Raw genomic sequence first — 25972 nt, forward strand, 5'->3', positions numbered from 1 at the left:
CTGGAAAAATGGTGGGATCCTTCTATTGATCCAGTAGATATCTCGCTGCTAATGCAATTCTCTATATAAGAGCCAGGTACGTCCAAGGATGGAGTACTGTTGCCACCACTAGAAAGAACTTGTCCTGCCTTGATAGAGTTCAAAATAGACTTCGTAGCCTCGTAGATGTCCTTTCTCTTCCCTGCAATCTCTATCTCACAAAAGATGTTGCGAGTTTGTCTTTGGTTTATTGTTATTTTCATGGCAAGTGCTTGACTGAGCTTCAATCTATGGTCCCCCATCACCAAACTTTCACAAGAAACACTTGTCTAGCTGAAAACATTATCAATTATTTCCCACACTCTTTATCTGTACCTAAACGTAGATTCCATGAACAAAGCTTCTTTCTTAGAAGTGCTCACCTGTGGAACTGTCTTCCATTTTCCTACTTTCCAGCTGACTACAATCTGATTGTCTTCAAGTCCGACGTAAACAAGTTCTTGATGAGTCGTTCCACTTAAGTTAACAAATTTACCAAATTTCCATTATTAACGATTACTATATTGTCCAATTGACTACTGTGCACTCTTAACCCTTATCCTCAAGTGGTCTCTGGGCCTTGATAAGTGGTGATGCATATGTAAAAAAAAAAGAAAAAAAAAATCAACTTTGGTGTTATGACTTCCCTTGCACCTCTCATCATCCCTCGGACTTTCTAACTTCCTTGAATCTCTTATGCTTCTCTAAAACTGGTGTTCAATTCATGCAAGATGGTCTAAAAGCAGTTTGAAGCATTCCATATGTTTCTGTGGCATTTTTTCGAAGTTTAAAATAGAATTTTATTGGATATCGTTCTTCTAGTGTCCTCACATCCATATTGCATTTTAGAAATTCACCATCTGTGACAACCAGGCTTTACCAGGGTGTATTCCAATTCCTTCTGTAACTGTTCATTTGAACCTGAAATCATAAAAATTGGTCAGTCATCTTGTAAAATGTATAGCAATAACATACTGAATTTCGAGGAGTCTACAACAATTTTAAATGCCTGTGCAAAATAAAGTCTGGAAACTTATTGAAGATAATCTGATGACTTGCCGACTAGAAAAAGAAAAGTTAGTGTTCTTGACTTTTTTTATTATCTCGATGTTTGAAATGAAGACAAGAATCTTGACTGAACACTCCAATATCTATGTATCTTTTATAGAAACGAAGTGTTAGTGGTCAGGAGGAAGGGGGCCTCTTGATTTCAGAACTTGCCGCAGTTAAAAAAAAAAATTCACAAAACATTTATGAAAATCTAATTACATTATTTCTGGAAGTCTTTAATCACCAAAATCCTTTGTTTTCCTATCTCTCCTAAATGCTAGCCAAGTCTAATAATATGAAACTAGCAGGAACAATCTATTATTATACTGAACTACACTTTTTAGCCCATTTTTAAAAAAGAGGCAAAAGTTATGCCCGTTGACTTAGAATGAATGCTTTATTCCGAATTGATGGTTGAATATTGTTAAATTTGTGCTCATTTTTACATTAAATACTAATCTCTATTAATCCGTAACTGTGCATTGATTGTACCATAGTACTTAGTTCGCTGCACCTTTGCATAACAAAGGTTCATACAAAATTTCAGGCAGATCGGCCAGTAGTTTCAAGAAAAGCTGAAACAGACCGTTAAATATATTTAGCTTTGTCCAAATGGTCATTTAATTCTACTTTATACCAAACGGCCACAAACACTATTAATTGTTTATGTAATCCTTTTGAAATTGCTTGTGTTTGGAAAGTCAGGGGTCAGTTTGGTATTTATATTGTAAACTGGACCCTCCATTTAAAATAATAAATGTATGTTTGTTGATATTGTTTAAGTAACAAATAGTAGCCGTGAACATATTTATATCTGTAGAAAATTAGTTAATTATTTGGCAAAATTGAAATATAATTAACAATTAAGAAATCGTAACTGGAACAACAAAAAAAATAACTTGTACCAAACTCAGTAGAAACTATTTATTTACTGATCTGTATACTTTTAAAATACTGAAACTTAACTTTATTGTTTCAGAATGTTTTCAATAGCTTTCTGTCACGCTTGGTTAAATTCATGTTGACAAGGTAGCAAACAAAAACAATTACTTGTACAACCACCATGTCCAAGTGGTATGTCCCCACCCACCCCACACTCGCCTTACCAAACCAAATTAGTTTATTTTTCCTGATTCCGATTCTTTTAAAATCTCTAAATATTTAGTTGTAGACTTTTATAGTGTATATGTACGTGTGTGTGTATATATATATATATATATATATATATATATATATATATATATTAAAGTATGTATGTGTGAAACTGGCTCTACTATAATGGTCTCAATTTTTGGTCTACAGACTTGATATATGGGATATTCAGATCTGTGGAACAAGTTTGATTTGGTTTTTGTCAGAAAAAATAGCTGCTAACAGGTCCTAATTTAAAAATTAGGAGTTGGGTTTATGTATATCCCCTTACGCATGTGCAAATGTACATTTATAGTTTTAAGTGCTTTGATTTGTAAAGTTTTGATATGCATATATCCTTAGGTTGGATGGTAGAGATTACAGCTACCGGGAAATGTTTTAGTTTTGATTCTAGCTGACGGCATCCAAGTCTTTTTTTATGATTCTGATAAATGGTCGCAACACAACTATTTAGATTTTAGTATGAGGATTTATTTAATCTCCATATATAATAAAATGACTGCAGAAATTCCCCTCTGGACTAAAGTATCGTAGGTTTGCAACAACGGATGCCATATACAAATTCAATACATCTAGGCTAATAGCCACTATCTTATGCAGCTTCCAAGCACCATTTTAAACATATTCAGTCATGATATTAAAATGCTACATTGCATTCTACGAGCATCACAATCACAACATCTTTAGAGAAAGGAGTCCCTATTTTTCTCTCTAAATATTTAATCCTACCACTGCTACCAGGTTACTGGAACAAATTCTACACGTTCCACAGATTCTGTGATTACACTGAACGTAACTGGCTAATATACACATAGACCTAACATAATCTTTGCAATTTCCAATTCATAAATAATAAAGGCTCCTTCGCAAAAGTTCATCCATTCTGATTGGCTGAGTTCTGAAAATTTTCATATTCCGGAATCCAATTCTTCCCTTTATATACAGACGCTTAATAGAATTAAAATATAGCATCACTAAGAGACATGTTATTTAATGCTTAGGTTATCACAGTTGTTGGTGTGTGCGTACGTACAATACAAATTGCTTTAACTATTCTACAGGGGTCCACACTGTGTGTAAATTTGTTACTTTTCCCCGTTTCTTTTTCTCTCTCTGCGTGTATTTCCCTTAGCTAATGGTTTTTATTATTGTTTGTGCATGCATGTGTTTGGTTGAGCATGCATCTGAAAAAAAAAAAAACTTTTGCTGATGAAAAGATTGCAAAAAGAAAATGATGAAAGTACATAATACAAAATGCAACTTTTCTCGAGAAAAAATAGACATATATTAGTGTTGGAACGATTAATCAGAATCGGAAATCAAAAAAAATAAAAACTTTTTGGGGGTATCGGAATCTGATGGCAATACTAAAATAATGAACATCTATTGATTTTAAACTATCACTCCTCCCCCCTCGGTGTATTTTTATGTTTGAGAAAAGATCTGCATATTTAACATGTGTTTTTACGGTAATCGAGAAACAATAACAACTTTATAATTAAATATTTAGAGATTTATAAAGAATCGGAATCGGTAATTGTATCAGAATCGGAAAAAATATTGGATTTTTCCCATCCCTAAGATATATATATATATATATATATTCAATACCGATGATCCTGGTTAAAATCTGCAAGAGTGCCGAAAAGATATATGCGGGTTGTTCATTGTACAGGTCGGCCAATAAAAAAGGGTGATTCTTCGTTTTTGTAGCAAAATCCAGCAGATGAAAAGTTGCTTTTTAATGAAAAAAAAAACAAACAAAAAAACAATGAAAACTACTTACATTTTTGTCGATTTCAACAATAAATGTTATCTACCGAATTGTCATGTCAAGATTAGTTAAGTCTTCCATGCTTCAATGAAAAATCGATTTTGGCCATGTTTTGTCACGTAACGTGTAACGTAAACACAAGGGTAATAGCTAAAATTTCTAATTTCTTTGAAAACTTTTCTCTTTATTACCTGATCGTTTTTCATAAGTTCTGGATATTTTCATTACTGTGACATGGCAATTCATTAAATACTAGTGGTTTCACTTGAAAATCAAGATTGATTTCTGAATTTTGCTACAATAATGAAGAAGTACCATAATGTTTACGATTATTCTCCCAAAAGATGTGCAAAATAAGGATATTGTATAAAAAAAAAAAAAGTTTGCCAAACTATTTCTTGTTTTTTTTTTTTTTAAACTTTATCCTACAATATTTTTACATTTCCTCCTTTCTTCTGAACTAGCGAGGGGTACCTGACGTTGCCCGGGTGTTTTTCGGAGTATGTGAAAAAAACCCGAAAATGTAAAAAAAAAAAAAAAAAAAAAAAAAAAAAAAAAGCAGGTGCCCGTGAAAAAAAGACAAAGCCTTCACGATGCGCAGTTGGAAAGTAGTAAAGTGTTAAAAAAAAAACAGGTGCGCGTATTTGATTGACGTGACGGCGATAGGTATTCAGCATTTAGCATTTTGTGCGGGACAGTTTTGAATGAGGTGAATAAATCGGTTTGTTTGTTTTTAAAAACCCGCTCCCTGGAGGAGGAGCGAAATGAAAGCTACAGTCTGATATGACGAAGTCGACATTGAACAAACGTTACTTAGCTCGCTTGAGACAACTGGCTTGTGGCCTGTGATTAGAGTCGAGTTTCGCTTTTTGTTTATACCGAAAACTGAATGTAACGCGTGCCGATGCGGGAAATGTCGAATAATTAATGTTTGAAAGTCAATAAAATTAAATAGACAGGCGAGCTCCATGGATAACTCTGAGATATTACAATTTATAGATGATATAAAATGTTTTAAGAAGTTGTGAAGCGAGCAAGCGCTTCTCTGAAAGAAGCCTTTTGTGGACATCGAGGAAAAGCGTACATACATACATACATACATTTTCGCTTTTATATATATAGATCATCATCATTCTCTCACTTTGTTAGTTTATTCTTTTAACAGTTTTCTTTACAATTTTTTCAGGTTTTTTTTTTTTTTTTTTTTTTTTTTTTAACACTACTTTCATACAAAAAGAAAATTGGATAAATTTTTTAATTTACGAGATTTTCCTGTGTATGCATGTGTGTTACATGTCCATAGTAAAATTAAATCCTCATGTTTTTCCCCTCTGTTAACTTAAGGAAGAACGGGCAGCAAACGTGCATTGAATAACTTCCACGGATATACCATTTTAGTTTGAAGATATCGCATCTCACAATTTGCTTGAAAAAGGCTCAAAATATTGTGCATCTGCAAGGCATGAGAAACATACATTTTGTCTTTGTGTTTTACATTTAAACACAACAACGTGTGGCCGAGTACAGCTATACCAAAGTGGCAATGTGCCTTGTTTGGAGTGAAAATGTAATTTAAAAAAAAAAAAAAAAGTAGAGATCCCTAGATGCTGGAAAGCCTTCTACTCTGATAGTTTCTTCCCTCGGACTGCTAAACTTTGGAATTCCCTCCTGGGATTCTGCTTCCCTGACTGTATTGACATGCAGAAGTTCAAGTGTAATTTCAACAGATATCTTGCTGCTCAACTTCCTACACAGGGTCTCTACAAATTATGTCCCAAATAGAACACTGGCGAAGCATAATTTTCTCATTCCCGTCATTTTTAAAGGAGGGTTTAAATAAATAAATAATAATATTTTTAAAGGAGGGTTTAAATAAATAAATAATAATATTAAATAGGGTGTAAATAAATTAAAAATAAAATGAAAAATATTTCTGAACGAGAAAAAATCTGCTTTTCTCTTAAAAAAAAAAAAAAAAAAAAAAAAAATTGTTTGAAGTAATTTTAAGTTATATTTATATTTAGTAATTTTAAGTTATATTTATATTTAGTAATTTTAAGTTATATTTATATTTAGTAATTTTAAGTTATATTTATATTTAGTAATTTTAAGTTATATTTATATTTAGTAATTTTAAGTTATATTTATATTTAGTAATTTTAAGTTATATTTATATTTAGTAATTTTAAGTTATATTTATATTTAGTAATTTTAAGTTATATTTATATTTAGTAATTTTAAGTTATATTTATATAACTTAAAATTATCATTTTGTTCCCAGAGGAAATCGTGGTGCTTTTTAAACCAATGCAGTTCAGGTGAAAACATTACTTACATGTTATGTTGAAATTAGTGTAAATTACAAAAATTAAAAAAAAATGATCCAGTAGATGTGCTTGATGTATTTTTTAAACGACTACAATTACGGTCTGTTTAAAAATGACAGACCCTTAATTTGTGCCAATGGAAATATGTCCTTTTTGTCATACTAAATTAGTCGCACAGCTCTTCCACATTCAAACACGATGAAACTCGATAATTCAATAAGTTCTATTTTTACTTTTAATTATTTTTTTCTACTAGAGCAGCCCTAGTTAAGATCTTACAAATTTTTTTATGCTCTAGAGCATAGAAATGGAATTGAAATGCATACGTCTCTTTTTGAGAAAGTCCCTTTCTTTGATAAACTCCTACGAATGACTTTCTCTCTAGACTTGAAATGGAAGACTTGCATCAAATCGATTGCTAAGGTCATTGGAAAAAAACATTTTTTTTTAACATGTCCCTTAATACTGTGGGGTCGTAGGGGTGCTGCATTATTTTATGCAGCATGTCTTGGGCAAGAATAGCCTGGCAATGCCCATCCCTCTCCAAGCACGTACAACACCTGGCATTACAAAATAATCACCTGTTTTAGTATTGGCCAGGCTCAATGTCACTTAACTTGGATCTAATGGAAACCAATGTACCAATGTGATTATGCCATATAGATTGGAAAAATTATTGGAGTATTTTACTACTTCAGGAAGTACCTTGATTCTTTTATCTGTCAAAAACGTCCTTGGATTGGTCACTGTTGCCACATTTGGTGAAGTACAAAATTGACTTTGCGATCTAGTAAATAATGTCCGTTTTCTCTTCCTACATCCCCACTTCTCACAAATTTTGTGTTGCCTAGGGGGCATAGTAGTAATAAGTTGTATATGTTAGTCAACAGAAAATGCTTAATATTCTGGATAGAGCAGTAGGGACTGCCAAACAATTGTGAAGATTGGACCGCATGTTTCTGTGACATCAAGATTAGTGTTAACTATACGAACTATGGAAAAGCAGAAGCGACTTAATGATTTTTTAAAACCTTTGTTTATTTTCTTCAACCTACAATTAATAATTAATCTTTGTTATAATGTTAAGTTTTAAGATGTACACAGTTTAATGATTAATAATATTATAAATATTTGTATATTAAATATGGTTTTACTGAATGTTCATTTGGTTACCTACTGGCTTCCATATTTTGTTCGGTAAAAAGAGACAAACAAAATATGAGGGGGGGGGTCTACAAAATGCTGATATTTGTGCAATAATATTTTCAAATTGGTTCTAATTTGGCGATAAAATAGCTGACAAGAGTCATGTTTATATTAAAACTTAATATTTAAAAAAAATTTAAGCACAATTAATTAAAAATCTATGTAATGGAACATTTTGAAATAATGGAATTTTAATCGTTTTAATCTTTTAAAAATTAATTAATGCTTACAAAGTTTCTTTTTTTTGGCAATTCAACTGATTATAGTATATATTAATTCGAAAAAACACTATTTAAAAAAAAAAAAACATAAATTTATATCAATTTTTTAATTGCAACTTCAAGGTTAATTTTTGTTCAATATGGGTATTTAAATTAAAAAAAAAATATTTTTTATTTATTTGAACTCTTGTTTCGTAATAAATAGAAATTTTGATAGATTTAAATATATTTTGTTCGAAAAAATAAATAGGGGGGGGGGACACTCACTTTTATGAAAACTGCATTTTATATGTAATTTCATTCTAAAATGGATAAGTATCGAAAATTTCACGAAAAAATCTGACGATTAGTTGATTTTTGCTAGATTTATTAAATATGGGTATGTTTTCACGTTCGGAATGCTTACTACATGGGAACGTTATTTTAAAGCACCAATTAAAGCACCACTATTTTCGTCTTGCAACTCCATTATTTTCGTCACGATGAAAAAAATGTTTAAAAATTATTACTGGTTTATTTTGCCCTTCTTTTAAATGGTACAAAAGTTATATTGATAATATTAATTTATAATTAAGTTACATCGTTTTACATATGGGAGTCGGGGGTGGGTAATTCTGTGGTGACTTTTGGCAGTCCCTATAGAGTAGGTATGATTAAAAGCCATGTTGTCTGAGAAAAACATCAACATGTTTTGTTGTACTACCTTTGGCCCCCCCCCCCAAACAAAGGAGGGATTTGGCCTCATAATTCACTCCTGCTTGTTTGTTCATATTTTTCTCAATAACCACACCTTGGATTTTTTACAATTTTTGCACAAACATTAGTCATGGTGAAAGTAAATTTTTTCCAAAACGTTTTTTTGGGATAACTCTGGTTGCCTCTCCTGGGGGCCATTATAGGAGGAAATTGCCCCCCAAATCGTTCGTTTGTTGGCACTTTTCTCAATAACCACTCTTTTGAATTTTTTTTTTTTTTTTGCACAAACATTAGTCGTCGTGGAAGTAAATTTTTCACTCGTAGAGGCGGGGGGGGGCATGCTCAGCTTGTGTACAAGATAATTACTCGGATTTATGTATGCTACTAATAATTTACTATGTTTAGTCCTGTATATATTAATCAGTGTTCAATATCATAGATAGAGCAGGTATATTTAAATGCAGCATTTGCCTAGGAGAAAAAAATTTCTTTGTCTTCTGCTATTGTTATGCAACACACAATGTTGCACAAAAGCAATATGAGTAATAATACAGTATCATATTGGATAAGTGGTATACATTAGTGAATCCAAAATGCTCAGTATCCTGGATAGAGCAAGTATAATAAATATTTGTGCTGTCTGGGAAAACATCACTGGTTTTTCATAATATTTTATACAAGAAAATCTACCTAGCGTTGCTTGGGATTTATGCTACAAAATAGAAGTCGGTCAATTCAAAGTAATCAATAACCTGGATAAAGCAGATCTGTTTTTATGGCACACTGCTCGGAAAAGAAACAACCTAACTTCTGTAGGTTTCTGTTTAGTGATCAGAAACTACATGAGATACTGCTTATGAATGTTCATTACTTTTAAAAATTACATTCATTGTTTTTTTTTTTAATTGTTTGTTTTTCATTTACTTTCCTTCATTATTTTCATTTACTTTAATTTTTTTCCTTCATAATTTTTTAATTTCTTTCAATCATTTTCTTTTATTTGTTTTAATTAATTTTTCTTGATCCCTTTGTTTCCATTCCTTTTTATTCATTTATCATTCATTTCTGTACAGTTTTCATATTCTTTGTTTTTTTATTTACTTAATAATTTATTTTCCTTCATTTTTTTTTTTTCCATTCACTTTCATTAATTTTTTTCAATCGCATTTTCTTCATTAAATTTTTATTTTATACATTCATTATTTATTAACTATTTAATTCTTTTTAGTTTACTTTCATTCATTGTGTCAAAGTAATTAAATAAAAACAGCAGTATAGTAGTACCACTATTAAGTGGTACCTCTTCAATACTATAGAGAGGTGTTTCTGTTTCTCGCAAAATCGACTCTCCCTCTTGCTCTAAATGCTTTCTCACACCTGAGGTTATTATCTATCTCTACAAATCTATCGGACCCTGCGTGGGATACTGTTATCATATTTGGGCTGGTGAATCTCTCTCATTTGAGGGTTCTTAATCAATCCCCACCCTCTCATTTTTTTTTTTTTTCACAACCTCTCAGAGATGTGATGTTGCTAGTCTCAGTCTTTCTGCAAATACAAGTATGGCATATGTTCTTCAGGATTGTCTGATCTATTCCCTTGCATCTTTTGTTTCAGCTCGTTTGACTCCTTCATCTAGTGGTCTTCATCGATTGGCTGGTTCAGTACTTCATTGTAAATACAGCTTCCTATTCCAATAGCTTTTTTTCCAATAACTCTCTTGTTGCAGACTGTTTTCCTCTTACCGCTTGGTCTTTTCAAAATTAATGCTAATTGTCATCTGTCTTTATGATAATCATCTTTCACTAGCGGGACCTGTGGAAATTCCCCAGCAGACTCATTCATATGCAATATATTGATGTTGGCATTCTGTGGATGTTCAACGTAAATGGAAACGGTCTGATATTATTGTAGCGCTTTTGTTAAAACTGCAAAAGTATTTATCTAAGCTAGTAGGGATGCCCGGTTGTAAAATATGCTTAAATATATTTTAATTTATGTAGATTTTGGATGTATTATTATCATAAATTTTCTATCGATTCTTATATATTATAAAGTTGTGATTTCAAAATTGAAAAAAATATATCCATATGACTTGGGTTCATCAGCTATAAATTGAAATCAAAAACACAACGTATGAAGAATTCTTGGTGAAATTAAAGTGTGACACACAAAATTACACACACTATTGTATAAATATATAAATTCTTGTTAGCTCTTTACATTAAGTGCCTTTACCCGAGCTGATTTACGTGAAAAAAAAAAAAAAATCATCAAGCTTGGTTGGTGTTTGTGGTAAGGATTGATGGATCTTATTAAACTGGCTCTGGGTTAATGCTATTTCCAGTACAAGTATGTTTCACTGATGGTGATGCTTTTGTCATGACTGATCGCTGATACCCCCATCCAAATATTCTGTCTTTAAGAAACTACAAACAAAGTGAGATTTTTTTTTTTTTATTTATTTATTTTTTTTAAATCATGTCATATCTAAATATTTTTTTTAAATCATGTCATATCTAAATATTTTTTTAAATCATGTCATATCTAAATATTTTTTTAAATCATGTCATATCTAAATATTTTTTTAAATCATGTCATATCTAAATATTTTTTTAAATCATGTCATATCTAAATATTTTTTTAAATCATGTCATATCTAAATTGTGCAGTTATTTTCTAATAACTAAATTTCGTTAAAACCATTAAACCAAGAAAATGCTTAATTATCAGACATTTAAATTTAAGATTCATAAAATTCATAACAGAACTTGTCTGCAAGGGCCTGTTGCGTACTGGTAAATTCAGCTGTAAGTTACCTTCTGAAGATTAATAGTTCAATTCTCACTGCAGGTGACACTCAAAAATATGATTGCGAATTAGGACCCCCCCCCCCCCGACAAAAGGAGGGTGGCCCTATAAATTCATCCTTATCCGTTTATCTGTTTGCACTTTTTTCAAGAACTATGCCTTGAAATTTTGTACAAACATTAAACATAATGAGCAAAAAATAACGGATTTTCTGTGGAAAACTCCGGTTGTCCCTTTAGGGGTGGATTTCAGGCTAAAATTGACACGTTTGTGCTTATTAAAAAAAAAAAAAAAAAAATTGATGCCTTGGATTTTATAAAACTTTCTGATATAATTTTGTTTGTCTATACTTGCAATAACTCTTGGGTGTGCCCAGGGACTCTTTTAGGGCTAATAAAAACACTTCATTTTTGGGACTATTTTATTATATTTGTCAAATTTTCAGTGTATATCTAGTTAGTAGTTTTGCATAGTGCTGAACTCAAATTTAAATATGTTGAGGCCTTGGGGACTTTTGGAGCTAAATGGGGAGGGGGGGAGCAAATGGAGGACTTAAGTCATTTCTTTTTTTTTTTTGCATGGTGCAGAACTCAAATTTACATATGTTAAGGCCTAAAACTGCACAGTTTGTTCATTTTCACCAGGATTTGATGTCCCTTGGAGACTTTTGGAGGGCTAAATGGGGGGGGGGAGCAATGCTGAACTTAGTCATATTTTTTATGCCTCATCCACTATGCAGTTGTGGGAGGGGGGGAACTATGCATGCTTCACTTTTTTCTTTTTCTTTTTTTTTTTTTTCCTCAATCTCTTAATCTATATATTTTATTTTGAAAATTAAAAAAAATTCAAACAAAAATGACAATAAATTTTGTGTAATACAACTATGAAGGATATTCCGAAAGTAATGTCTCCTATTTCTTATTCTACCCAAATGGATCAAAGAAATTTGCAAATTGCATTGTTACGATGACTGAAAGTTTCATCTCTCTGTTGCAGATATTGACAGTGTGAGACTCTAAAACAACCCTTCTCCTGGATCTGCGTCAGAAGCAAAGATGTATCATTGAATTCCTCCATCCCCCCAAAAATTGAACCGATCCACATTTCCCAGTGCCTGTTGAATGTTTACAAACAGTGCTGATATCAACTGCATCAGCAGTTGATATCAGCACTGTTAGAAGATGGGTTTGATGATTTCAAAGTGGTGGCAGATGTGAGTGACAAAGCGTGCTCTGGGCTTTTGACAGTCCTCAAATGAGGCTGGCAAAATTATATTGAGAATGGTGGTGACTATGTTGAAAAATAAATTCTGGAGCACAAAAAGTCAAGTTTTAATAGCACCACTTCCGTTTTTGTAGCTCTTTAATGTTTTAGTTTTTTTTTTTTTTTTTTTTTTTTAGTTAAAAGATAAGAAGCGTTGCTTTTAGAAAGGCTCTTGTAACTATTAAAATTAACTTATTGACAGAATTTGTCGAAAAAATATCTTGATATAAATTTTTAATATACTTTCAATTTTTATTTTTTTATATAGGCGAATATTTTTGTAACTTGCTAAATTTCTCAAAATGGGCTGAGATAAATGATTCTGGAAGTTATTTTTTTTTTTTTTTCTGACAGCAAAAGGTAATTGAATATTTTTTTTTATTTAAAAAAAAAAAATGAAAAATTTTATACAAAATACAGGCAGATGTTAGTTTCATGTCTTAGTGGAATTCCATTTTTTTTTTTTTTTTTTTTTTTTTTTTTTTTTTAATCCAGGAAAGTGGATTTCGGCTCAAATCAGTGAAGATTTGATTTCTCAACATTTTTGATTAAAATTCACTTAATATATATATATATATATTTTTTTTTAAACTAGCAGGAGTACTTGGCATTGGCTGGGTCTACAAATAATAAATAGAAGAAATGAGGTTCCATTTGGACACACCTGCTATACTAGGTGTATCAGAATTTTTGTAGGAATTTTTGACACCCCTAACATGAACCTGCAAATAAAATATAAAAAACTTGTAATTTCTTTTAAAAGTGGGTTGTTTATTTTCTTTATGGATTATACTTCCAAAATAAACTATTAAAGTTGTATAAAAAGTAATAGAAATATTTTTTATTTTTTAAAAAACTGTAATGAAATTAATTGAATTTTACGAGTTCAGTATTTTTCAATTTTTAAACTTTAAAAATCTATCAAAATTTTTATTGATTCTATTTTTACGATATTTTCAGGGCCAATGTGAAATTTTATGCTCTTTCCAATAAATCAAATATAATATTTTAGACAGACGTTTTTTTTAAATTCACGCCCCTCCATTTTGAAATGTCTATTAAAAAGTAAATAATTTACTCACCAAAGTTTTATATATCACAAATTGAGGATAAAAGATCAATAAATAATATATTCAAATTTAAAACAAAAAAATAGTTTTTTTTTTTTTTTTTTTTTTTAGAAATTTACCTGTAAAGTCCGAAGTTTAAAACCTTTTTTAAAAAAAAACCCTTTTTATTTATTTATTTATTTATTTTTAAATGAAACCTTGGTCCTTGCTCCTTTAATTGAAAAAAAAAATTAGGGTTTGAATTACATTTTTCAAGTAGTTATAAGCTTGGAAAGACAAGGGGTCAAATTATTCAATATTTTTCAAAGTTTCTGACACACCTACTGCTATACTTAAGGATATTAAGCATTTTTTTCATTATTATATTACTATATGTCAATTCCATCATGGACAACATAGAATAGATACCCCCACCCCTATCTGAGTATGTGAAGGGGGGGGCATTTAGTAACTGTACTTTAATGTAACAATTTTTAAAACAAAAAATATGGTAATCCTACTTGGAAAACTGAAAACAAATGTAACCACCTCTCCACCAGATTCTTTGGCAGAAGAGATACAACGAGAAGATATTCTCAGGATATTGAGCACTTTTTGATGACTATATACCAATTTAAGTGAATTACTTAAATGCTGCCTCAGTCTAGAAAGATTTTTTATTAACAATCTGTTTCAATGGCTGTATTACTTTACAATGTCTTTTTCAAAGATAGGAGAGAAAAAAAACTTGACAAAAAAACTGAAAATAATTCAATTTTTAAAATAATATAGTAAATTTTTTTTAACCGAACATTTTTTTTTTTTTTTTTTTTTTTTTAAACTTGATTAATTATTACTTATTGTGTTATTAAAAGAAAAAAAAATGACCCTTGCTGGCCGCAAACCTCAAAAAGTTAAGCTTGTAAACAAACGTGGTATCCATTAGACCAACATCGCAACAACGTTATGATGTTACAGATTTATCATTTTAAAATGAAAGCCGGCATAGATTGTAATTGTTAAGAAAGAACGTTGAAAGCAAGATTTTTACCTGACCCACCCACACCTTCAAAATATAACATTTGTACCGCAAAGAATTGACAAATTTTTTTCTAATTTTGAGATATTACGGATCCAGATCCCTGTTCTTTCAGTCAATATCATATTCATCATGTTTTTTTTTTTGTTTTTTTTTTTTTTACATAGGCATCACCACTTCTCAAGGCCAAGAGGCCACTCGAGGATATCATATTCATCATGGGTTTTTTGTATTTTTTTTACTTTTAGCTAAATGTACAAACACAGTACCTGACCATAAAATCTGATATGTCATGGTAACATATTTGGTGGGTTTCTAGCAGTATTTTGTATAATCTTTTACTTTTAACTCATTTTCCAAGCTTCACCTATTTAAGGGTCAGCTTGTCTCCATTTGTCTGTTTCACACATATCGATAAATACTGTATGATTTTCAAACGGATTAAACGTTTTATAGTGAGTAAAATCGTTATTCTTTTTAGATAGGTAGAAGAGTAACTTTTCTTGCCTTTGATAACATTTGTTATATTTTGAATTTTTTACCACTTTTCCGTACCTCTGTGGATTGTAATAAAAACCCATTTTTATTTATAACTAGCAGGGCTACCTGGTATTGTACAGGAGAGAAAAAATTTAACATTTCTATTAAAGTTTCTATCACTTTACTACTTGCTCTATTTATATCTCTCCCATTTTACTTCCCATCCCTCTTTTCCCTCTGCCTAGCCCATTTGTCTCTGGACATACATATGGATACAAACTTTCCTAAAGGAATAAGTTGGCATAAGGGAAGTAACTCCTCGCTAAAAAAAAAGTCAATTGCTTCCCTTTAGTATATAAACTGGCTGGAAAATCGATCTCTCCGACCTTTGCTTCCTGTGGTCGTAAAAATAAAAATCAAACACCAGTAGAGATGGACTTTGTTTATATAGCCTAGAAAATTTCAGCCATATCCAATCAAATTTAACCCCGCACATATGTATCCAAACATAACGTATAAAATGTAAACATTAAAAAGTGTTTCCCATTTTGTTGTCATTTTTTACCGTTTTTTATTTTTAACTTGGAACATAAAAATATTGAACACATAAAAGAAAAATAAATTAACATCATTGAAATGCTTATTCTATTCTCTTTTCCATCAATATAATTCTTTTAAAAATTGACTAACAAATAAAAAAGATATGACTTGTCAAAGCACATTAGGTATGTAATATTGCCGATGTCCATGAAAATACAGCATACGCTTGTAATGCTACATACATACATATATGGACATATTGCAACTGATACGGTATCAAGTATCAATATCAATTAGTACCACAGTCAGTGCTTCTGGAATGTATGAGAGAATGAAAGAAAAAAAAAAAAATGAAGCTTACTCATTCATACATGAACTGATTATAATGGTTGTCCCTAACATATATCTACAGACATTGATATCTATCTCCTTTTCCTAAGTAGGGGAAAAAAAAATTTGGAGGTCCCCCGACAAAAGGAGGGTGGACCTGTAAATTCACTCTTGTCCATTTGTCTAACCGCACTTTTCTGAATCAGCACTGCTTGAGTCACATGGCAAGGAGAAGTGCAGGACAAGTGGAAACAATGCCAAGATAAGCAAAGAACACATACAGCACCTAGTTTCCAAATGGTCACTCATTTTAGTACTGACCAGGCTCAACATTGCTTTGGTTATCAAACGGTAACCGGTGTGTCAACGTGATTATGCTGTATGGTTTGCATATAAATATGGCAAATAACTGGTGCACATTTGGTTGCGTAATTTCACAACAAATAACTAGGAACTCACAATGTTTGGCTTAGTATAATTGGCAGTGATGTGATATTATCTAGACACATTGGTTCCTGTTAGATCACCAAAGTTAAGCGATGTTATACCTGGGCAGTACTAAAATGGGTGCTGTAATGTGCTCTCTGCTTATTTTGGCATTATTTCTGCTTGTCCTATACTTCTTTCTACTAGAAGTGAGCAGTGCTGATTCAGGGGAAGTGTGGGAAAAACTCGAATGTAATGTGAACAAATGTCTTGCTGCCAAATTCCATGCTCAGATAGTTCCCTCCCTCCTTCCCTTGTAAATCTAACCACTATCTCTGTAGCTCGTCTTGCACTTATGTTATACTGTGCCTTGTTTTGAGGGAATAAAAGTTTTTAAAAATAGAATTAAAATGTTTTTGTTTTTAATTAAGTAATTAATAGGAATTCATAGGCATTACAGCATAAATCTAATAAGTATGAATTGTTATGCCCTTTTTGTTTTTGAGATTTTTTTTTTTTTCAAAATGGCAAATGCAAGATGGTAACTTTTTGGAATATATTTTTGTTTCGTCATGGGTACTTACATCATACAGATTTTTCTTTATCTTTCTTTTTAATATAAGGTAAATTCTGGACAAGAACCTAAAATACTTTAGACAAAAATCCACCATTTTTAATAAAAAAAAAAACAAACAAACTTTGCCACTTAATATCTGTTCTGTCCTCAATTTGTGAAGGAGCGATCCTTTCTAGACTGAGGTAATTTTTATTTTTGTTCCAATGCAGAATTCTCCTTGAGGGAAGGGTGGGGGCTATATTTTTCCCTCACATTATGTGCAAACAAGAAAAAACGGCCGACGTGTGAGGGTCACATCTTTGGAGTTACTAGTAGAAACCCACTCAAATATTACTATGACATTTATTGGGTGAACTTTGTTTAATTTTCTATTTTTTGTCAGCCATTTTTTTTTTTTTTTTTTTTTTTCCCCTCACCTTACACCAAACACTCAGTTTTTCAAACTGAATAAACGGTTTAAAATAAGTTAAAACGCAAAAAAGAACTTATCCAGCTAGGTAGAAGAGTAACTTATCTTGCCTTTGATAACATTTATTTATTATATTCGTTTTTCGATCACTTTTTTCGGTTTGTTGTCTATAGTAAAAAAAAAAAATGCCTCGACTTTCTATTTCTGGCCATATCATCTCTTTTCCTGTTAAATACATCCTTATCATTTCTTCAACTGTTTTCCTTCAGTTCCCTCTACCAACTGACTTTGCTACTTTAACTGTTCTACGTCTAACTCTAAAACTTCCGATCCTTTAACATAACCCTGCCACTAAAGGCTTCTATTCTGCACACATCCTTTTATACTATCCAAATTTAATCTTCCTCTAAACTTTAACCACATTCACGCAGGCTTGAAAAGTCCTTGAATTTTGACTTTTGCCTTGAAAAGGTTTTATTTTTATTATTACCTTGAAAATATGGAAAATGTCTTGAAAAGACCTTCAAAATCATATTCTTTACGTCTAGTAAAAATTTGTGTTGAAATATTAAAAATAAAGTCAAAATAAATTCTATTAAATTAGTTTTTAAGTCTCAATAAAAAATAACATATTTAAATATTGAAAATAAAATAGAAATATGATATTCTAAAATTGCATAGTAGTATTGTGGATGAGTTACATCACATCATTTTATCACAAAACTACCTGATGTTTTACATATAATAAACATTGAGTAGTTTCATGATAAAGGGACGTAACTCTTGTATCCACAATTCCAGAAATTTAAGATTTAAAAGAAGTGTGGACAAATCTACAATGCGGAGAACAACACCATTTAATTGTTTGGTTGGCCAAATATAAGTGGGTCGGGACTGTAAATATGATTCTCGACAAGCACATTACTGTGTATTGTAAAAAAGCATGTTTTCAGCAAAATAGGTGAAAGTGTCTTGAAATCTCACATAGCTGGCACTGAACACAAAACGAATGAAAGCTGTAAATAATTGACCAGTTTTTTTACACGTTAGACATGTAAATAACTGTAATCTTTAAAACTACTTCATGAAATAAAGAGATAAATGAAAATAACTTTTTCTGTTATAAAATTTTGGTTTATTATATCATTGTTTATGTATCAAATTTTTTTTTTGAAAACTTGAATTTTGTCTGTAGAAGGCCTTAAAAACACCTTTGAAAATGGTTATTGAAAGTCTGTATAAAACCTGTCTAATATCTATGCTGATTTTTAAGAATTGCCTTACACATCAATTGTATCACTCACATCAATTCTCTCCATGCAACGCATATCCTCAACTTTCACTGAACCAGTTTCACTTCTGAACATCATCACGCTGATAGATACTTCCTTTGGTTGATAGTGGTAACACTTTGCTGGTTAGTCATAACTACTAATGACTTGGATCATTTTTGCATAATTTTGTTCAAGAGAGCATATAGCTTCTTTGTAATTGTTACATAGCCATATCGATCCTTTACAAAATAACACGTTACATACAAATGTATGATACATATTGGTTGGTAGTTATGCATGATACAGACCTTTTTTTTTTTTAGGATTTCTCAAATTAAATTAAATTTTTATGGTATCTCTTTAATAAATTGTTAGGTGAAAGTACGAAATGGTTATTAATAAAACCACAAAAAAAAAAAGAAGAAACTCGTCTTCTACCCATGTTAAGTCTGGGTTTTCTAAATATTATTACAACATAGTCTATAATCTGCGCAATTACCAAAATTTCATTAGTTGAAACATACTCTGTCTTTTTTTTTTTAATTTATTTTTTTATTTTTTTTTTTTATGCCGTGGAGAAAGGGAAGGCGTTATTCTACACTTTTCCAAGATTAATGACGCATTATTTAATAATAATAAACAAATATAATTTGTCTTTGTTATCAAAGGAGTAGACAATCATAAACAATGTTTTACATTTACACAAAAATAAACGATTTTCGTGCTAAAAAAAGGTACTCGTGCATAATATAGACCATGCTATTTTTTTTATTTTATTTTTTTTTTTTAAATAGGATTTTTAAGTTATTCAATTTTTACAATATATTTTATTAAATTGTTAGGTCATGATCACCTGAATTAGATTCTGTTGTTCGCGTTGGTTTCCTCAATATTTTTCTAGTTGGAATTTCTCCTAGAAAGACATTGGTGATTATAGGAGGAACCATGTGAAGGTTGGCAATATCCTAAGTGAAAATGATTTTTGTGGAACAAATTGGATTCAGACTTGAGACACCCAGCTTGTCAGTCCGTATCATTAACCACTAGACCACTCAATTGTTAGATGAAAGTACAGAATTGTTAAAAACCATTTCCCTTTTCCCCATGTTAAGAATGGGCTTCTAAATGATGTTGTTTAAGGATGGTCCATATTCTGCAAAAGTCCTAGCAAGTTTGCGGAGGATAATCACAAATAATTTGTTTATATGGAGAAATGGTTACACATGAGTAAATTGCTTTTTTTTTTTTTTTTCTGGTTGACTTACAAATGTTACAGACAGTAAGCCTTCCGCTCTTATCTCGAATAACTCCATTACATTATGTTTCACGCGGATTTTCTAAGAGATTGATATCTTTGCTGATACAAAGATTTCAGCGTTTATTTTATTGCCAAAGATTGAATGAGGAAACTTGTGCCCAGCCCATAGCACAATATTGCTTTTCCTTTCATTATTTATCACATTTTATAATCAACTAGCAAGCCACCTGGTGTTGCAGTCACAAAATATGCTTAAATATATTTTAATTTATGCAGATTTCATATTGTATTCAACATTTTAGTAATGATTTAAAAAATATTAAAAAAAAAAAAAAAATTACTTGGGTGCCATCAGCTAAAATCAAAACCAAAACCTGCAGCTCTCGGTCTTATCTTTTACTGTCTTACCTAAATCCGTATGTATACAAAAATTGCAAAAAAGGTTTCCACATACGCAGAAGTAATAGGTTTAAGTCGACTTGCTCCTGCCACATTTTCTTTTTTTTAATTTTTGATTCTTCAGCTATTTTTACTGGCTTAAAATCAAATTGAATTTGTTCCACTGGTCCAAATCCTTTGTATATCAGGTTTTGAGTCTGTAGACCAAAATTCAGAAGCCAGGTTAGTAATGATTATCCCCCCCCCACACACACGGTCACTTTTACAGATATATAAATACATATGCATGTGCTAGAACTTCTTCATCCTAAATGTTACATAATTATTCACAATATAGAAAATATGCATAAATAGAACTTAGCATAATAGTTAAATGTGACTAATCCTCCAATAAGAAACCATAAAAATGAATTTATTAATGCAAGTTCCTTTTTCAAAGGAATATGCTAATTAGTTAAATTTTATTTAATTGCTTGCATATCCATGACAGCATATTAAGAAGTTTGTTTTTAATCATTTTTAAGTAGAAAAAGGTTGACTTTTGATATTGATGTAAGTGCTATGAAAAAACTCAACTTTATTATATAGACATAGATTTTAGGGGTGGGAGTAAAAGGCTTCTTTTTTTTTTTTTTTTTTTTTTTTTTTTTTTTTAATGTACTAGAGAGTTTCCACCAAGGGCCATTCGAGGATAAGGGGTAATGAGTGTCACATGATTAAAATTGGACAGAACCTGATTATCAAAGAGGATGGCTCAACAATAATTTAACATTGGACTAGAAAATTACAATGTTGTAGTCAGCTGGGGAGCAGCCCTATTTTATTGTATTGTTCTACATAGTTAACTCTTGGAAAAGAAACTCTGCTCATGGAGCTTTGTGTCATTATTTTTCTCCACTTGGTTTTTATTTCACCTTCTTTCTCCATATCTCTCTCTCTCTCTCTCTCTCTCTTTATCTTGTATTTTTCTTCTCTCTCTATCACGTTCTGTCTCGTGTAGAATAAAAAAAAAAAACAATGAATCCATTTCTATTCTTTAAAAGAACACAACTTAATTCAGTCATTTTTATTAACATGTAATAAAAGGAGAAATGAACGAGAAGGGTGTTCAGTAAAAGAATACGTCAATAAGTATGGGCATAAGAAAAAGGTTAGAAAGTCCACGAAGTGTTAAAAAAATAAGTCTTGTTAGCAGGGAAGAGAGAATTCTCACATGAAGGATAGGATCAATGTCCTATTTGCAAAGAAAGGAAAATAGTTTATATATGAAAACCTTTGTAATGTATAAGTAGTTATATGCGTGTGTTGTGGTATGGTTGTGTGTTGTGGTATGATTGTGTGTGTTGTGGTATGGTTGTGTGTGCATGTTATACTAGATTCTGCTGACTTAGCAGACCAAAAGTAGGCTGAAGTCATTTTCTTGGTTATGAATAGGCACTCATAGAGCTAAGTCAATTCACTATCACTCCCTGATATGGTGTCTCATTATAGAAAAGGGGAGACAAAGTTCATTTTTCTATTCTTAAAAACAACTTTATTAATATGTATATTAATGAGTGGCATGATAGAAGGATGTTAGTAAAGAAATACATCCTTGAGATTCTCATTCAAATTGGGCAAGTATGGCCTGCGTTCTGTCATATTCAAAAATGCTTTAGTCCCACTAGATCAAACATTCCACGAAAAACCTGCATCGACTAAGCCCTTGTCCAAACTATTCTACTGTATGGCTGTGAAACTTGGCTCCCATGCAAGGAGGATCTTAGCTCAAAGCTTCCAACCTCTATTGCCTTTGTAGCATTCTTCAGGTCAGACTCTCTGACAGGTTTTCCAATGCCACAAACCACACCAGGTGTGATATTCCAGACATTGAAGTGTCTCTGCTCAAAAAGACTACACTGGTTTGGGCGTGTCCTTTATTTTACCATACTTCAACCAATTTATGGGATGGGTAGGTAGACCACTTAAGTTTCATCAGTGAATGTCTTTCTGTATTACATAGCAGTTGATACTTGCAGTATGAAAAAGAAAGACTTCTGAATTTTTTAGATTAGGATTGATTATTCATATTATTTGGATTCTTCGGACTACTGTTCTCATCTTGAATGTCAGTTTTCACAACGTTTTGGTCGATGTAACTTATGACCTTATTCAAATGTATCTTGTTGAACTCTGGTATCTTTCTGTCGTCTGCACTAAGGAGTGAGCTTTCAACTTCCGGAGGAGTGTAACTTTGCAACTGAATTTTTATCAAGTACATTATCTACTATGCTACGGTCCCTGCACAAGGACCCATCGTGTTATAGACAAAGTATTTGGTAAAATTCGATTGTAAATTTACTCTCTCCTGAAAGTGAAAGGTTCAATTCTGCATATGGGCGACACTCAAAATACAATTGTGAATTGCTTTGAACTTCTATCCAGTCATGAATGACGGAGTAAGAACATGGATTAAATAAAGAGTTCAATTCAAAATTCTGTGCAGATTCCAGAGCTCGACAGAAAGATTTCCAGACTTCTTCAAGATATACTTGAAGATGATCAGAGGTTACATCCACTGAAACATTGTGAAAATAACATTCCAGATGAGAACAGGAGTTTGAAGAATTCAAAAACAAAAAGATATTGTAGATTATCCCCTATTGCTAAATCGTATCCACCTTTAAATAAAAAAAACAAAACAAGATTGTACTATTTTTAGGTGTTTACGACCATCTAGGTTAAAAAATTAGAGCAGTTTAATTTATTGAATCTATGTATATAATCGATATGCTCTCCTAGTCTTTTTCTCTTATTCATTTTTACAATACTTTGGAACAAATACATTGAGGACATTGCCAAAGGCTGCTGCAAGGACGATGGGCTTCCTCTACTATGTTGGAAAATTGCTAATTCTCAAGAGTGTCCTATACCTCTATAAAGTCACTATTCATCTATGCATGGAGTATTTGTTGCCATATCTGGGCTGGTGCATCTATTACTAGTCTCTTCTTCTTAGACAGTATCCACAAAAGGAGTCGAATTTAATAGGTTTCACACCGTCGTCCCAGCTCCAATCTCTGACCCATCTCTGCACTATTGCATTTTTGTACCTGTTTTACAAGTACTTTAATGGAATGTGCTCCAATGAACTCTAGCACTTGTGCCCCAATCACCATACATACTCCAGACCAACCTAGCAACTAGTAAAATCCCATCCTTTCCCTGCTGAGGTCCCTGGACGCCAGAAAACCTTCTAGTCTAATAGTTACTTCCCTCAAACTGCTAGACTTAGGAATTTCCTCGCTGTTTCCTACTTCCCTGACTTTACATTTAAACTTCTGCATTTTAGTAATGCAAACGGACCTCACTGCTCGACTTCTCATAGTCCCCTGTTAGACATAGCTCCTTATTTCCAAGAGGCAGTACACCTTGTTTAGGATGAAAGAGAGAAAAAAAAAAAAGAAAGGCCTAGCCAGTGAAGGAAGTTGTAGAATATGTTAATGATATTGGAATGATACAATGAATAGTCTTGAAAACACTTAGATCTGATCTCCGAAAAAAAAAAAAAAAAAAATGAGATTCTACTTTTTTAAGGCAATTACGATTAAACACAGGTTGGGAAATTGGTGAGTGCCATAGTCCTCAGGTTGAGAAATTCATCTCCATTTTTTTTTATCACCCCCCCCCCCATTAGCCATTCTCATCGTTGCTAAAATAAAACAAAACACCATAGTAATCAAGTAAAGGCAGGAAAGTGATTGCGATCAGTATCTATTAATTATCGCAACCTTTTTATAAGCTTCTATCTTTATCCTGCACTATACTTAAGTTGCGAGTTAAACACCTACATTTAAACAATACGGTAACATTGTCAAATTATACCTGTTTCTATTACTGCTTTACCATTTTAAGCTTTTTTTTTCCTTTCTTTTCTATTTTTCCCCCTTTACTATTGTAGAACAAGTGTAATATAAACATTTAAAAATAAAAAAATAAAAAAATTCATAAAATATTTCATTTTAATATATAAAGGAGAGTTGTGTGTCCAGAGAGGAATATGTTGGGAGAGGGAAAGATACATATAGAGGGGTAGAAGTTTTAATTGAAATGTTATATTTTTGTCTCGGACAATACCGGGTGGCACTGCTGCTATAAAATATCTCTACCGTTATATAAAAGGAACTTTGTGTGTTCCTATGGACTCGAAAATGGCTGCGTTGAATTTTATGAAATTTCGTATAAATATACTATATATGCCTGGCAGTGCTCTTAGACAGGTTTTGTATCGGGAATGTCTTTGATAAGTATCGATAATCGAAATAATCCAATGAAAGAAGGAACAGGTGATTTTGACCAAAGTTAACCTCTTACACAGCCTAACATCACAAGTGTATTTGAAGTTTTATTACCATACTAGCGAGGGGTACCCGGCGTTGCCCGGGTGTTTGTAGGTGTGTGTGAAAAAAACCCGAAATGTGAAAAAAACAGGTGCCCGTGAAAAAAAAACAAAGCCTTGACGCGCAGTTGGAAAATAGTAAAGTGTGAAAAAAAAAAAACAGGTGCGCGTTTTTGATTGACGTGACGGCGATAGGTATTCAGCAGTTAGCATTTTGTGCAGGACAGTTTTTAATGAGGTCAATAAATCGGTTTGTTTTTAAAAACCCGCTCCCTGTTTATTAGGGGGAGCATATCATCTCGAAATGAAAGCTACCGTCTGATATGACGAAGTCGACATTGACTAAACGTTACTTAGCTCTCTAGAGACCACTGGCTTTTGGCCAGTAATTAGTCGAGTTTCGCTTTTTGTTTATACCGAAAACCGAATGTAACGCGTGATGATGCGGGAAATGTCGAATAATTAACGTTTGAAAGTCAATAAAATTAAATAGACAGGCGAACTCCGTGGTTAAGTGAATTTATAGATGATATAAAAAGTTTTAAGAAGTTGTGAAGCGAGCAAGCGCTTCTCTGAAAGAAGCCTTTTGTGGATATCGAGGAAAAGCGTACATACATACATACATTTTCGCTTTTATATATATATAGATAAGCAAAAAAGCTTAGCATAGGAAGTAAACGGTAGGTTCTTTGCTATGACAGACATATTCGAAATGTTTCTGTTTTTTTTTTTTTTTTTTTTTTTTTTTTTTTTTTTTTTTACTTAAGAATCACCACTTATCAAGGCCCGGAGGCCACTCGAGGATAAGGTTTAATGGGTCTACATAAGTCAACGTGATTATAGCATAGTAAACATAGTGGGAATTTTGTAAATTGGATTACTTAGGGGGACGGTTCATCAAGAACTTATGTTGGACTTTAAGACAATCAGATTGTAGTCAGCTGAAAAGCAGGCAATCGGAGGAGTTCTACAAGCGTGCAGTTCTAAGAAAAAAACTTTGTTCATGGAATCTACATTTAGGGTTAGGCACAGGTAGAGTGTGGGAAATTATTGATGGTGGTTTTGGCTAGAGCACAATTGAAGCATGATACTTGACTTTTTCATTTTAAATTTAAATTCAATTCATTATATTCTTTTTCATTTTAAATTCAAATTCAAGTCATTATATATAAAAGTAATTTTAGAAAATCAATTGTAGGTTTTTCTACAATGCAATGTGGATTACTTGTGGGCTTTTTATTTCTTATTTTTTTATAAAGGTGTCGCCACTTATCAGGGCCTGGGGGCCACTCGAG

At 31.9% G+C, this 25972-nt stretch overlaps 1 protein-coding gene across 3 annotated transcripts in view; it reads left to right on the forward strand.

Annotated features, from left to right (window-relative positions):
* LOC145268260 (signal-induced proliferation-associated 1-like protein 2) overlaps positions 1-25972 on the forward strand; it is a 201636-nt gene that overhangs the window by 19826 nt on the left and 155838 nt on the right. The window contains exon 2 of one of the 3 annotated variants that reach the window (XM_080123608.1): positions 12787-12878. The exons of the other annotated variants lie outside the window; for them this stretch is intronic. The gene's annotated coding sequence lies outside the window, so the exon portion shown is untranslated. The remainder of the gene's footprint in view (positions 1-12786; positions 12879-25972) is intronic. 3 annotated transcript variants of the gene reach the window in all.

Source organism: Euprymna scolopes, chromosome 43 (assembly GCF_053919585.1).
Source record: "Euprymna scolopes isolate OS-2025 chromosome 43, ASM5391958v1, whole genome shotgun sequence".
Taxonomy (NCBI): domain Eukaryota; kingdom Metazoa; phylum Mollusca; class Cephalopoda; order Sepiida; family Sepiolidae; genus Euprymna; species Euprymna scolopes.